Below are 13959 nucleotides of genomic sequence, written 5' to 3' on the forward strand. Positions count from 1 at the left end.
GACCATTAAAGCTGATGCATCAGGACTTAGTGAGGCCTGAACAAGCTGCTGTACCAAGCAAGGACAATGCATGCAGTAAACCTAGACCCCTGTTGAGATCTAGCCAAGGACAGCTCATTCTCCACCATGGTGGACAGAGTGGGGAATGCCTCTGACATGAACTCTGGTTCCCCCAATTTGATCACTTCTCCTTAGTGGGGAGGCCAGGCACACAGCAGAAGGGAAACAGGCTATTCTGATGAGACCTGAAAGGCTGTGATCATATGGTGCAAGGAGGTCCCATTCTGTCAGAGGTCTAGGTAATGGGACTAGAGCGAAAGAGAGAGGGACGGTTGGGATGGGAAAATACAAATGAGGGGATAACACTCTGGATGCAATCTGAATAAATTATAATAAAAATACTCTTGAAAGAAAGACTTAATAAAGCTCACTTTTAAATTGGTGACAAATTAGTTTTTCTATGGCAAATCTCAAGATTAGCAATATACAGCTTTCCCAGCAAAATCTATTGAAAATGTTATCTTTTCTGAAATATATAGTTTTGACATCTCTGTTTGTAGTCACATGACTGCTGCTATGCAGGTTTTTATCTGAGTCTTTATTTTACTCCATTATTCTTGATATGTTTTGTCTTCTGTTTTGTTTTTTTTACCATGGCTCTATAGAAAAACTTGCAATCAGCTACAATAATACTCAACCATTGTTCTTTATGCTCAAGATTACTGTAGCAACACAGTCTTTTTTTTATTATGACATGAATTTTAAGATTTTAATAATATTTCTGTGAATATTTTATAATTTTATTATGTTTGAATTGAAATAAAATTAAATCATGCCCCTTTCCATTTCTCCTTAAAGCTTCTACCAGCTACTCTCCCTCAAACTTCTGCAATGTCCTCTTCACTCAGAAGTTGAAACTCTCTTTTACTTTATTTATTGTTATGTGTGTATGTATATTTGTGCATAACAAATATAAAGACAACCTGCAGAATATTTTTTTCATCATGTGCATATTGTGCATGTTATCAAGGCTGAGTATTCTGCATTGGATAATTGTTAAGGGAGCTCCTCTCTAGGAGAAGTTAATTCTCCCCACAGCAATCATTAATTGTCTCTAATTTGTTGTCTAGGGGAGGAACTATGTGAAATTCTTTCCATTCTATGGCCACATGTCCAATGATGATGTCGTTATCCAGGCATCTGTAGGACAAATGTTTTAACAGTTGACTTACAGGTATTATGACACTTTCAGTCTTTTTGTTACCTGTTCTGGGATATTCCCAGAGCCATCTTGCAAGAGGTACAAATTAGGGTTTGTTAGATTAGTCCAAATGACTCCTAAAACAATACAGATGATCAATGTATGCTTGGTGGCCTTTCAGAAAATTATTGTGTTCTTCTATTGCTGAAGTTAGCACATACTTAGGACACAGAATTCTGATGAAATATATATTTCAATAAAGATAACATCTAGAATAGAATTTTCTGGGGAAAAAATGGGTCTGCCTAAAAACCTCTTTCCTCAAGTCCAGTTCACATGTACAATGTAAACTATCAAGGTAGTGAAGCAATGAAACAGTCCTATAAACTGCAACACCTATGAACTAAAACAATTACCATCATATTACAAAAATTCTGATGAGGGTTGTATTGAATGTATGACTCTAGGGCTCTTTTTTACAACATTAACTAACCAAACAGGTATGAGGGATGCTTACCATTTCCTACTGTATTTGTCAGGTTTTCTCTGGTGACAATATTGGTAATTATTGAGCACTTTTTACATTTTCTTTGTATAATTATTTCCAAGTTACTTTATTTTCATTTTGAAAGCATTGTAAATCATAAAGTTTTAATGAATCCTTCCTTAATAAACTGACTATTGGTATATAGGGATATAAGAAAGCTCCTGACTTTTTAGTGTTAATTTTATTCCCTGTTACATTTCTTTTTTTTTCTCCTGTTACATTTCTGAAAGTGTATTTTAGTTCTAATAGGCTTCATACTGAGTCTATAGATTCTGTTATATAAAAATGGGTGTATCTGATAGATTTATTTCCTATTTTAAAGCATTTTGTTTCTTTTATATTTTTTACATATAAATAAAAAATTTTCTTTTTTATATTTTATTGTCTGAGGTAAGAGTTTAAGCATTGCAAAGAACAAGAGTAGAGAGATTGGATAGCTTTCTTCCTTTCTTGCCTTTACAGGAAGGGTATTTTTGTTATTGTTGTTTTGTTTTTTAGAGCAGAATTTCTGCTCCTCAGACAAGTTACCAGCTGAGAACAAACAGAGCATTCTATTGCACTGTTTCAGTGCTTATGTTGTAAACCAGAGTTATTTCTCTTTTCCCCCCTCAAGTCTGTTTAGTGCCACATTTATCAAGCTGTGGGCCCTCTTTGGAGATTGTAAAAATAGGCCTAACAGTAGTGCTGAAGTAGTATCCAGAGTTTTGTGCACAAGAAAGTTGTGATATGCTTTGCTAAAGTTTTTTTTTAATCGAATTGTTTCAGGCTCAAGTTATGGTACAATTATCCATTTAATATTAATGCCTCAATAGTTTAGAACAAAGTAAAGTGCCTTTAAACATTGGCACAGCCAAAATAAAAGATTATTTTTTGCTCATGAAATAATGTGGTATATATTTTCAGGACCCTTATCTCATGTCTTTGCTCAGAGAAATTATTCCCTATTTGAGGACTCTGTTTCTAAGAAGCCTATATTAATATTAGCAGACTCTGTAAATATTTTCAATTTTCTCCTATTACAAAACAGCCTAAAATTATTATAGTTATGGTTTTTTTGTGTATGTGTGTTTCTTTTTGACTGCTAAAACTTTTCTTATTTATTTCTTTATTTACTCACTTTATAGTGTTGTCCTGAGTTTGCCAATCTTTGTCATACTTACAGAGTATGCAAATAGAAAGTTATAAGTCTAGTTGTTCATGTTAATATACACAGATTTTGTGTACTATTTTCAAATAAATCATTTATTTTAAAAGAAGATTTGAAAGCACTGGATCATACACATATGCAGATATGCTCTCTCTCTCTCTCTCTCTCTCTCTCTCTCTCTCTCTCTCTCTCTCTCTCTCTCACAAAAACACACGTACACACACTCTTGCTTGCTTGCTCACTCTCGCTTTCACTCTCTCTCTCTCTCCTATTCCCCTCCCTACCCTACTCCACTTCCACAGTTTGCTACCCTCCATATACCTCAGATATCTATTTTATTTATTTCTGGGTCTTGGTTACCTCACTCAGGATGATCCTTTCTGGTTTCATACATTTCCCTGCAAATTTCATGATGTCTTTGTTTTTAATAGCTGAGTAACACTCTGTTTATAAATGTACCACATTTCTTTGTCCATTCTTCAGTTGAGGGGTATCTAAGTTGTTTCCCATTCATGGCTAATAATGAGTAAGGATAATATGAACATAGTTAAGCAAGCATCTTTGTGGTATGATGGAGCATCTTTTGGGTATATGCCAGGAATGGTAAAGATGGGTATTGAGGTATTTTCCTGTTACTACAAACACGTATGTTCCTGGCATGGCAGGGTTGGTGAACAAAGACTGAGGGATAGCCCTATACTGGAACTAGGGGTGGGGTGAACAGGACTGCACACAACTCAGGGAGGCTGAGTATTTCCCAGGGGACCCTCAGGTGCAGGGCATTTGAGTCTAATTTATTTGCTTTACATGCCAAATTTTGCTTCCCCTACCTCTTTTTTTTTCTAGCCCCTCCTTCACCACACCTTCCCCAATCTACCTCTCCTCCCTTTCTCTTCAGAAAAAGAAGTACTATGATGGATACCAAGCAGCCTTCGCAAATAAAGTTCTAGTAATATTAGGCACATTTTCTTCTATTGAGGGCGGACAAAGCAGCAGGTAAGGAGAAGGAGAATGAAAGACAAGCAATATACTTAGAGACAGTACATAATCTCACTTTATGAGTCTCTCATCTGTTACATAGGTGCCAAGGGCCTAGGCCCATTTCCTTCATGCTTTCTTCTTAGCAGTTCAATCTCTATGAGTCCCTATTGGCCAGGTTAGTTAATTCTGTAGGTTTTTTTTTTTTTTTTCTTCTGGATTTTCAATCAAGCTCTTCCACAGGATTCTCCAAGCTCAACTTAATGTTTAGCTCTGAGTCTTTGCTTCAGTTTCTATCAGTTGCTGGGTGAAGCCTTTCTGATGGCGTTTTTACTAGGCTTCTGTCTGCAACTATAGTAGTATTCAATTAATGGTGTCATGACGTTATGGCAAGAATGTAGAGCAAGGTATTCACAGCTCCATTGCTGGTGGGAGTGCTAACTTGTACAACCCTGTTGGAAATCAATTTGTTGGTATTTCAGAAAACTTGGAATACATCTATCTAAATAGCCAGCTATGTCACTCTTTGGCTCATGTCCAAAAGAACGCCTACCATACCAGAAGGACACCTGTTCAGCTATGTTCATAGTGGCTTTATTCATAATAGTCAGAAACTAGAATCCATATAGGTTTCTCTCAATCAAAGAATGAATAAAGAAAATGTGATACGGGAGGCAGCGGCAGGCGGATCGCCGTGATTTCGAGGCCAGCCTGGTCTACAAAGTGAGTCTAGGATGGCAAAGGCTACACAGAGAAACCCTGTCTCAAAAAACCAAAAAAAAAAAAAAAAAAAAAAAAAAAAGAAAGGAAATGTGATACAGTTGTGCAATGGCATATTATTCAGCTATTGAAAACAATCACATCATGATATTTGCAGGCAACTGAAAGGAACTAGAAAAGAAAAGATCATCCTGCGTGAGAGAAAAACAAGTATGGTATCTACTCACTTATAAGTGAATATTAGGCATAAACTACAGGGTAAACATGCTATAAACCACAGACCCAAAGAAGCTAAGTAACAAGGATGGCTCAAGGGAGAATATTAGGATCTCACTTAGAAGAGGAAATAGATTAGACTTCAGAGGTGAATGGAAGGAGGAGACTTGGTGGTGAGAGGACTCGGGATGGAAACAAGAGGGGTGAGTTGGAGGCAGGATGGAAGAAGTGAGTACCGTGAGGAAAAATGGTGGAGGAGTGGCATCTCTTAAATGAACTAGAAAATTAGAACAATGACAATTCCCAGGAATTTATTAGGATGACCCTAGTTAAGACTCTTGGTAATGGAGGATGTGGAGCCTGAACTTTCCATCTCTTTTAACCAGGAAAGACTTGCAATAGGAGGACTGGGACACAAACTCATCTGAAAAACCTTGGACCCACAATTTCTCATTCCTAAAAGATGTGCAGGGGTTAAAGATGGAGACAGAACAGTTTAATGTTATACCAGGAACACAGTGACAAGAGAATATATTTTTTGCGCCTCATTTATTCTCACTTCAACAAAGTGTTATGTAAACCAATCCAAACTGTCTCAAGATCTTCCAACTCCTACTCCAACCCAGGATGGGTATATGATGAAGCAAAGCAATGGAGACTGAGTCTGTAATGACAGCAGGTAAATTCTAAGCACACAAAATTTAGAGGCCACAATCATTCATTGATGGCCAATGACAAGGTAAGTATTAGCCTTTATGAATGAGAAAACTCATCAAAGTTGTTTCAGTTTTTATAATTTCCCTAGTTTTGTGTTCATATTATCATCTATTATCCAGTAATTTCAATAATTAGTTTCTAAGTATTTAGCAATTCATCACAATGTTCTATGTGTTCCCTCCTAAATTTACTCATTATGAGTTTGATTTTGCTTAATTTATTCTCAAACATTTCATTAAAATAAATTAAATTATTTTGTTCTCATTAGAATGAAATGAGAAATGATATCATGAGATTTGAAAAAGAACATTTTTAATTTCTTGTACATGTTCATTTGTTAATATTTTGTTCTACTTTCTACAATGCTATTATTTTAATACAAGTATGTATCTTTTTATTGTTCTGTAATCCCTCATCAGTTATGTGTATAAAATGCATTAATTAAGATATTAAAGTTGTGCTTTCACTTAATAATTTTAAAGATATTAAATTATAACACCCCAAGCAGTTTCTTCATTCAATAAAACCTTATTTTTTCTGCTCTATTAAAGAAACCTCCCTTTGTTAAATTTGACTATATTATTATTATTATGTAGCTTATCCAGGAACCTACACTTGTGTTTATTGCAGCAAAGAAAACACCAGTAAACTTTTTCTTTATGCCAAAGATAAGCATAATAAGAAGGAAGCCTGGGAATTAATAACATTGACAATGGCCTAAAATCTTGAAATAAAATAGCCAAAAATCTTTTTTAAAAAAAGAACTATGAGCATATACAGAGGGAGGAGGTCCCCTCAGTCACAGCATAGGGGAAGGGAGTAAAAGGAAAATAGGAGGGAGGGAGGAATGGGAGGATACAAGGGGTGGGATAACAATTGAGATGTAATTGAGATGTAATATGAATAAATCAATAAAATATATTTTCAAAAGTTAAAAAAAAAGAGAACTGAGTATATACCATTTGATTCTTTCTACTTCTGGGTTAACTCACTCATTATGATCATTTCTAGCTCAATCCATTTATCCACAAATTTAGGGAATTCCTTGTTTTTAATAGCTGAGTAATATTCCATAGTGTATATGTACCACAGTTCTTTATCCACTCTTCTACTGAGGGACACTTAGGCTGTTTCCATGTTCTGGCTCTTATGAATAAGGCTGCTATGAACATGGTTGAGCAAATTTTCTTGTTGTGCGATGGAGCATCTTCTGGGTATATTCCAAGGAGTGGAATAGCTGGGTCTTGAGGAAGCCCTATTCCCATTTTTCTGAGATAGCACCAGATAGATTTCCAAAGTGGCTGTACTAGTTTGCATTCCCACCAGCAATGAAGGAGTGTTCCTCTCTCCCCACATCCTCGCCAGCATGTGGTGTCTCTTGAGTTTTTGATCTTAGCCATTCTGATGGGTGTAAGATGGAATCTCAGAGTTGTTTTGATTTGCATTTCCCTGATGACTAAGGAGGTTGAGCATTTCTTTAAGTGTTTCTCAGCCATTTGATACTCCTCTGTTGAGAATTCTCTGTTTAGTTCCAAGCCACGAAAGCCTTCACTTACCAGGAGACTGGGACAGAGGGGAAGGCATCCTATTGGGACTCTAAATGAGAGACGCATGGGAGAATAGCAAAATAAAAGGATACAGAGGGTCCTAGAAATCTACAAGTAGAACAATGTGATAGGCAGATTTGGGCCCAGGGGTCCCGCTCAAACTAAGGCACCAGCCAAGGACAATTCAGGAGGTAAACTTTAAACCCCTTCCCAGATCTAGCCAATGGTCAGAATATTCTCCACAGTTGAGTGGAGAGTGTGATATGACTTTCTCACGTACTATGGTGCCTTACATTTGACCCTGTCCCCTGGAGGGGGAGACCTGGTGGCACTCAGAGGAAGGACAGCAGGTAGCCAAGAAGAGACTTGATACCCTGTGAGAATATATAGGGGGAGGTAATCCCCCTCAGGAACAGTCATAGGGGAGGGGAATAATGGGAAAATGGGGGGGGGGAGGAATGGGAGGATACAAGGGATGGGATAAACATTGAGATGTAACAAGAATAAATTAATAAAAAAAGTAAATTAGCAAAAAAAAAAGAATATGTATAGGCAAAAAAAAAAAAAAGACAGAGAACTGAGTAATGAAAACTCGATGACACTGTATTAAACAACTAAAGAAGTTACAATGAGATGGAACAAAAGAATGTAAAGATGCTTATAATGGGAAAGATGTCCACAGATTTTTGTGCTTTAGGCATGACATGAAAATTGTATTTGTGAATCCTCGGCAGCTTTTCTTATCTATACAAAATTCACCCAAGATTGCCTCATCAACATTCAGTCTGCTCCCTGAATAGCTTTTGACAGTTGATGACTGTTAGAAAGAAGTGATTTACTGTCTCCCCTAGAGCAGATAGTGGTACAAGCAGCTCCGAATAAACCCAGTTAATCTCTACCTAAAAGCAAAAATAAAATATATATTATTGTTTAACTTTAGTTGTAAACTTTATTCAACTTAGAATCATCTGTGGTGAGGGAGTCTCAGTGAGGTATTGTCTACATTTCTTTGGCCTGTGGGTATGTCTCTGGAAGATTTCATACTTAATGTTAATTGATGTGTAATGACATAGCCCAAATGTGGACAAACCATTCCATAGACAGGATGTTATAATATCTCAGGTTAAAAAAGCTAAGAATAATTATGGGAGTGAGCGTGTATGCATTCATCCCTTTATACTCTTGACTGTGAATATCAGGTATTAGATGTTTGAAGTTCCTATCTTGAATGCTCACAATGATTGATGGTAGGTATCACAGATCTATAATATGGAATAAACCCCCTTCTATGCAAAGTTTCTTTGTTTTCATATTTAATCACAGCAATATAAATTAACTAGAGGAAATGTTCTTGTTGTGTGATGGAATATCTTCAGTTATGTGTCCAGGAGTGGTACGGCTCAGTCTTGAGATAGAACTATTCCCTATTTTCTGAGAAAACCAGATTAATTTCATTTTGTTGTTGTTGCTGTTGTTTTGTTTGTATGTATGTTTTTCCATTAAAAGCAACTTTTAACCATAGGAATGTCCAAAATAAGCAATAGGAATTTGAAAGGTAAGCAACACACCTTGTGAAGTGTAACCTACAGAATGACTGAGTATTATTCATTATATTGTAGTAATTTCTACATTAACCTTAGCAAGTACACATTACTGATATTTTATCTATTTACTCAGAAATTGCCATTAGCAGGCAGGATTGTGCTAAATATAATTTCTAAAGTGGTTGTACAAGTTTGCACTTCCAGCAGCAATGGAGGAGGTTTTCCCTTTCTTCACAAACTTGCCAGCATGTGCTGTCACTTGAGTTTTTGATCTTAACTTCTCTGAGGTGTGCAAGGTGGAATTTTAGAGCTCTTTTGATTTGCATTTCATTGATGACTAAGGACACTGAGCATTTCTTGAAATGTTTACTGCAATTTGATATTCTTTTGCTGAGAATTTTCTGTTTAGTTCCATACCCAATTACTTAATTGTTATTTGTTTTGGTGGTATTTTGTTTCTTGGGTTCTTTATATACTTTGGATATCAGCCCTTTGTTAAATGTAAGGATGGTGAAGATCTTTTCTCAGTCTGTATTCTGTTGTTTTGTTTTGTTGACAGTGTCCATTGCCTTACCAAAGCTTTTCAGTTTCATGAGGTCCCACTTATTAATTGTTGCTCTTAGAGCTTGAGCTATTGGTGTTCTTTGCAGGAAATTTTCTCCTGTGCAAATCAGTTCAAGGTTCTTTCCCACTTTTCTTCCTACAGATTTAACGTGCCTGGTTTTATGTTGAGGTCTTAAATCATCTTGGACTTTAGTTTCGTGATAAATAAGGGTCTATTTACATTTTTCTACATGAAGACATCCAGTTAGAACAGAATCATTTGTTGAAGGTACCATCTTTTTTTCATTGTATGGTTTTGGCTTCTTCATAAAAGAATGAAGTATCCACAGATGTGTGGGTTTACTTCTGAGTCTTCAATTCGATTCTATTGGTGCAGTTGTGTGTTTGCTTTGTTTGTTTATTTGTTTTTGGCAAGTAAAGCAATCAACTTATACTGAAAATATAATATCAAAAGAGGCTTAACAATTAATACAGCATAACATTGCAACATGTGATTGAAAATGACACATGCTTCAAAAACTGTATTCTGAAAAACTAAATCAATGCAGTCACCATACTGTCATAATGAGTTATGACATTCACCATTCAGTATGCTAAAGAGGGCAAAGTCCAAGCTGGTGTGTAGACTAAGGCACAGCACTTCTAATATTTCCAGAGAAAATATTAGAAAATTTTCAACAGAACACATTTAAATATCACCTATAAAATCAAACTGATGGTTATTGTAATGTTGAAAATTACATGAAGACTGTAGAAATAAGCACAGAATGAGATAGACAATAAGAACAATTATATCAAAGACACAAAACAAATGAGTGACAACACCCAATTATAGGTTTCTTTTATATTACTTGAAAAATATTTCCCAATTATTCCTGTAAAGGAAAACATACTTTTATTCTGATATTTTTATTGTAGAAAAATTAAGTCAGTATAAACTAGAAGTGTATATGTGTGTGTGTGTGTGTAATATATCATATATCTACTAATACTATTGTTACAAAAAGACATTTAATGTTTTCTATGGAATGCTTTTTACATGTTGCCAATTTAAAGTAAATAAAATATTCATAGGTAATAGTAAATGCAAGGCTTACAGTTTTTTCCAAAAAGAAATGAGTAATGTCTACAACACACCTTTTCCTACAGCAGCAATGACTTGCCACTTAGCGTAGTCAGCTCAAATGTGTTGAAGCACACAATCTCCATTGCATGTATCTTTCTCTCCTGTCCTAAGGTTTGTTTTGTATAGAATTAAAATTCCTTTGTGATGTCATAGCTGCAGCTGCTGTTAGAACCAGTTTATCTTTGAGAATTTTAAAAGTATTAGCATCCATCACCAGAGAGACAAATGATTATGCTATCTGAATTTTCTCTATAATTTTATTGTGTAAAGCTTGATTAGTGTTACTTGTAAGATTGTGGCAGATTCCCTTAATTCAAAAATGTTTCTCACCATTGCTCAGTCTATTTATATATTACCACCCCTGCATTGAATCTACCCCTACCTTGACCAAATCACAGTTTTATCCACAACAGACATGCTGATTGGTAGCCAAACCATATCTACCATCAAAGTTTCTAGAACATAAATATTTTGGTCCAAAAAACTAAGCATCTCTTAGGAAGGCCCTTTATTACTTCATATGTGTGTCTATTCAAAGTATTCCCTTCTGTTTGGTTTTCATTTTACAACAGGTTGTATATAATTTTTTTTTCTGTTTTTTGCTTTAGTTTTTAAAGACAGAGTTTCTCAGTGTAGACTTGGCTGTCCTGGACTTGCCTGGTAGACCAGGCGGGCCTCAAACTCACAGCGATCCACCCGCTTCTGCCTCACAAGTGGTGGGATTAAAGAGGTATGCCACAGCGTCCAGCAATAACCTAAACTCTTTTATAATTCTTATAACCCTGCCTCTGATATCTGAGTGCTTTGATTAGAGTCATATGTAATCATACTTGGATCTGTTCCAGATATTTCTAAGTAATCATTTCATTTGAGGAGTCATATGTTACAGAATCTATCTCTACTTGAAAATATTGTTTTTAATATTTCCAGAATTTATTAACAGCATATTCAAAGTGAGTTCATTCAGAGCTGTCCTTAATGACCCCAACTTGCTCTGAACTGTGGGAGAACCTAATACTGGAGTATCTTTTTGAGACCTTTCACTTTGGTCCCACAACTATTACATCCTACTTTCTCCTACCATCTCCAGAATGGCAAAACAAATAAATGCAAAGGCTCCCGACATCCTGCTCTGAGCACATTTTACTGCAATATAGCCTGTGGACAGTACGTGTTTTCCAACATGTCATCTGGAGCTGTTAATGGTGTTTTTAAAGTTCATGATGCTGATGTCCATCCACAAGTGTGCAAGTGATTAAGGAGACTATTGCATTCTTTTTTATTAATTTATTCATATTACATCTCAATTGTTAGCCCTTCCCCTGTTTCCTCCCATTCCTCCCTCCCTCCCACTTCGCCCCTTCTCCACTTCCCTATATCTGTGATTGAGGGAGACCTCCTCCCCCTATGTATGCTCTTAGAATATCAAGTCTCTTCTTGGTAACTTGCTATCCTTCCTCTGAGTGCCACCAGGCCTCCCCATCCAGGGGACGTGGTCAGAAAAGGGGCACCAGAGTTAGTGTGAGAGTCAGGTCTCACTCTCCACTCAACGGTGGAGAATATCATGTTCATCGGCTAGGTCTTGGTAGGGGTTCGAAGTTTACTGCCTATATTCTCCTTGGCTGGGGCCTTAGTTTGAGGAGGACCCCAGGCCCCAGATCTTCCTGTCACAAAGTTCTTCTTGAAGGTTTGCAGGACCCTGTGGATCCTACTATTTCCCCATTCTTCCATGTTCTTAATATCTAAGATTTCAAGAAAGTTGGATGAAAAATATTAGCATGACTTTCTCTGCCTTAGTCACCAGAAAAAGAAAGTAAGTTCTTAAATAAATTATACTTATTAAATTAATCTACATTTTAAAAGTGAACCTTTAATTAGAACCCCTATAATAAGCAAAAATTATACGAGGGATGTCACACATCTGAGTGTTACAGTGGAAAGTATGAGAAATTTAGATGAAAAATTATTATAAAGTCTTTGCGAATTAGGATTGACAAGAATTCTTAGACAAATAGCAGAAATCAATAACCATGAAATGAACACATATAATAGCCTTCATAAATATCAATATATTCTCATCAAAATAAACTGATAAGAAAATGAATAAGCAATCTATACACCTGGAGAAAACTTTATCAAAACAAACATCTATGATATCTATTCTTAATCCATTAAGAAGAGAAACAACCCAATAAAATAAGTGAAAGATTTGAGAAGTCATTTAAGAAAAGAAGATTAATGAATGGTGATTAACCACAGAAAAGCAGGCCCAGGATCACCCATATGCTGTGATGGAAAATTAGATTAAAATTTCAATATCATCAGTGCATTTTCACTGGAAGGGCTAGAAGTACAAGGAGATAATCAAATCTGTAAAGAATATGAGGCAAAATAACAATCAAACAAAGGTGATAGATGAATTAAATAATATATTCTTTTGTTCCAGGGCTTAAATCATTAAAAAATATCAATAATACTAAAATGCATAATTTCAATCTATGCATAGAATAAAGTAAATTAAAATGTTCTTCACAGTGAGTGATATTTAGACAGGACTATTATCTATGTTTTACTACTGAAAGCCTAAAATAGAAAATTTAGTGAAACACACAAATGTGTTTCTATAGTAATGTATAAAACAATGGCATATTTACACAACTGAATTCTATTAAACAATGAAAAATCGAGAATGTATTTCAAAATCAACATACATACTTATCAAAATTATTTTGTTTCCTAAAGAAGTATGAAAGAGTAGACATTTTGTGATATAGCACTATTTTTATGTTTATACTAAATGTTCTATCACACTATCTCTTTAATATATGTAAAACTATTAAAAACAGCGAAAATGATTTATTATAAAGGATAGTGAGTCATTCTGTGAGGTTTTTTTTTAAACTCTATGGTCTCTATTTGGTGTGTAGATAGTTTCACTTGTCAGGCTCAGGAATATCTATTTAAATGCATTTTCATATGAATTCACAGAGACGTTGGCAACATGCAAAGTCCGGTTCAGGTTCAAACCAGGTGAATTCCCAGCTCTGAGAGGGAGACTGGAAATGAGCTCCATCCATACCCCAGAAGCTACTACCAATGCTCAAAAAGAAAAATATTTAATTTTCTGCAAGGGATTCTCACTCAGTATATAAGACACATCGATAGCTGGTCCCATATCCATTAGTTAAATGACACTTTCACTGTTTTGTTTGTTTGGGTTGCCTTTTGTCTCACATTGCTTTGTTCAGCTATTTTTTTTGTTGTACTCATTTATTGCTTGAATAATGTTTCTGGTTCTGTGATGTTATTTGATTGTGCAGGAGCATTTGCGTGTGTGTGTGTGTGTGTGTGTGTGTGTGTGTGTGTGTGTGTGTGTGTTTCGTGGAATGTGTTTGTTGTGTTTTTATTTTACTCAGGTTTGATTTTTTTGTCTGTTTGCTTTCTAAAGAGAGAGAGAGAGGAAGAAATGGTAAAATTGAATGTGTCCATCTGGCAGAAGATGTAGCAGGGGAAAAATAGTTATAATATATTGTATGTAAAAAATTTCAATAAAATAATTTCTGCATTTTCCTAATGAAAATTTAAAACCAAGGGAAAAATTTAATTATATGCTTGGTAATGTTTATCTTACCAACTATATGCTTTTCATTAA

The sequence above is a fragment of the Acomys russatus genome, chromosome 18, assembly GCF_903995435.1.
Source record: "Acomys russatus chromosome 18, mAcoRus1.1, whole genome shotgun sequence".
Classification (NCBI taxonomy): Eukaryota; Metazoa; Chordata; class Mammalia; order Rodentia; family Muridae; genus Acomys; species Acomys russatus.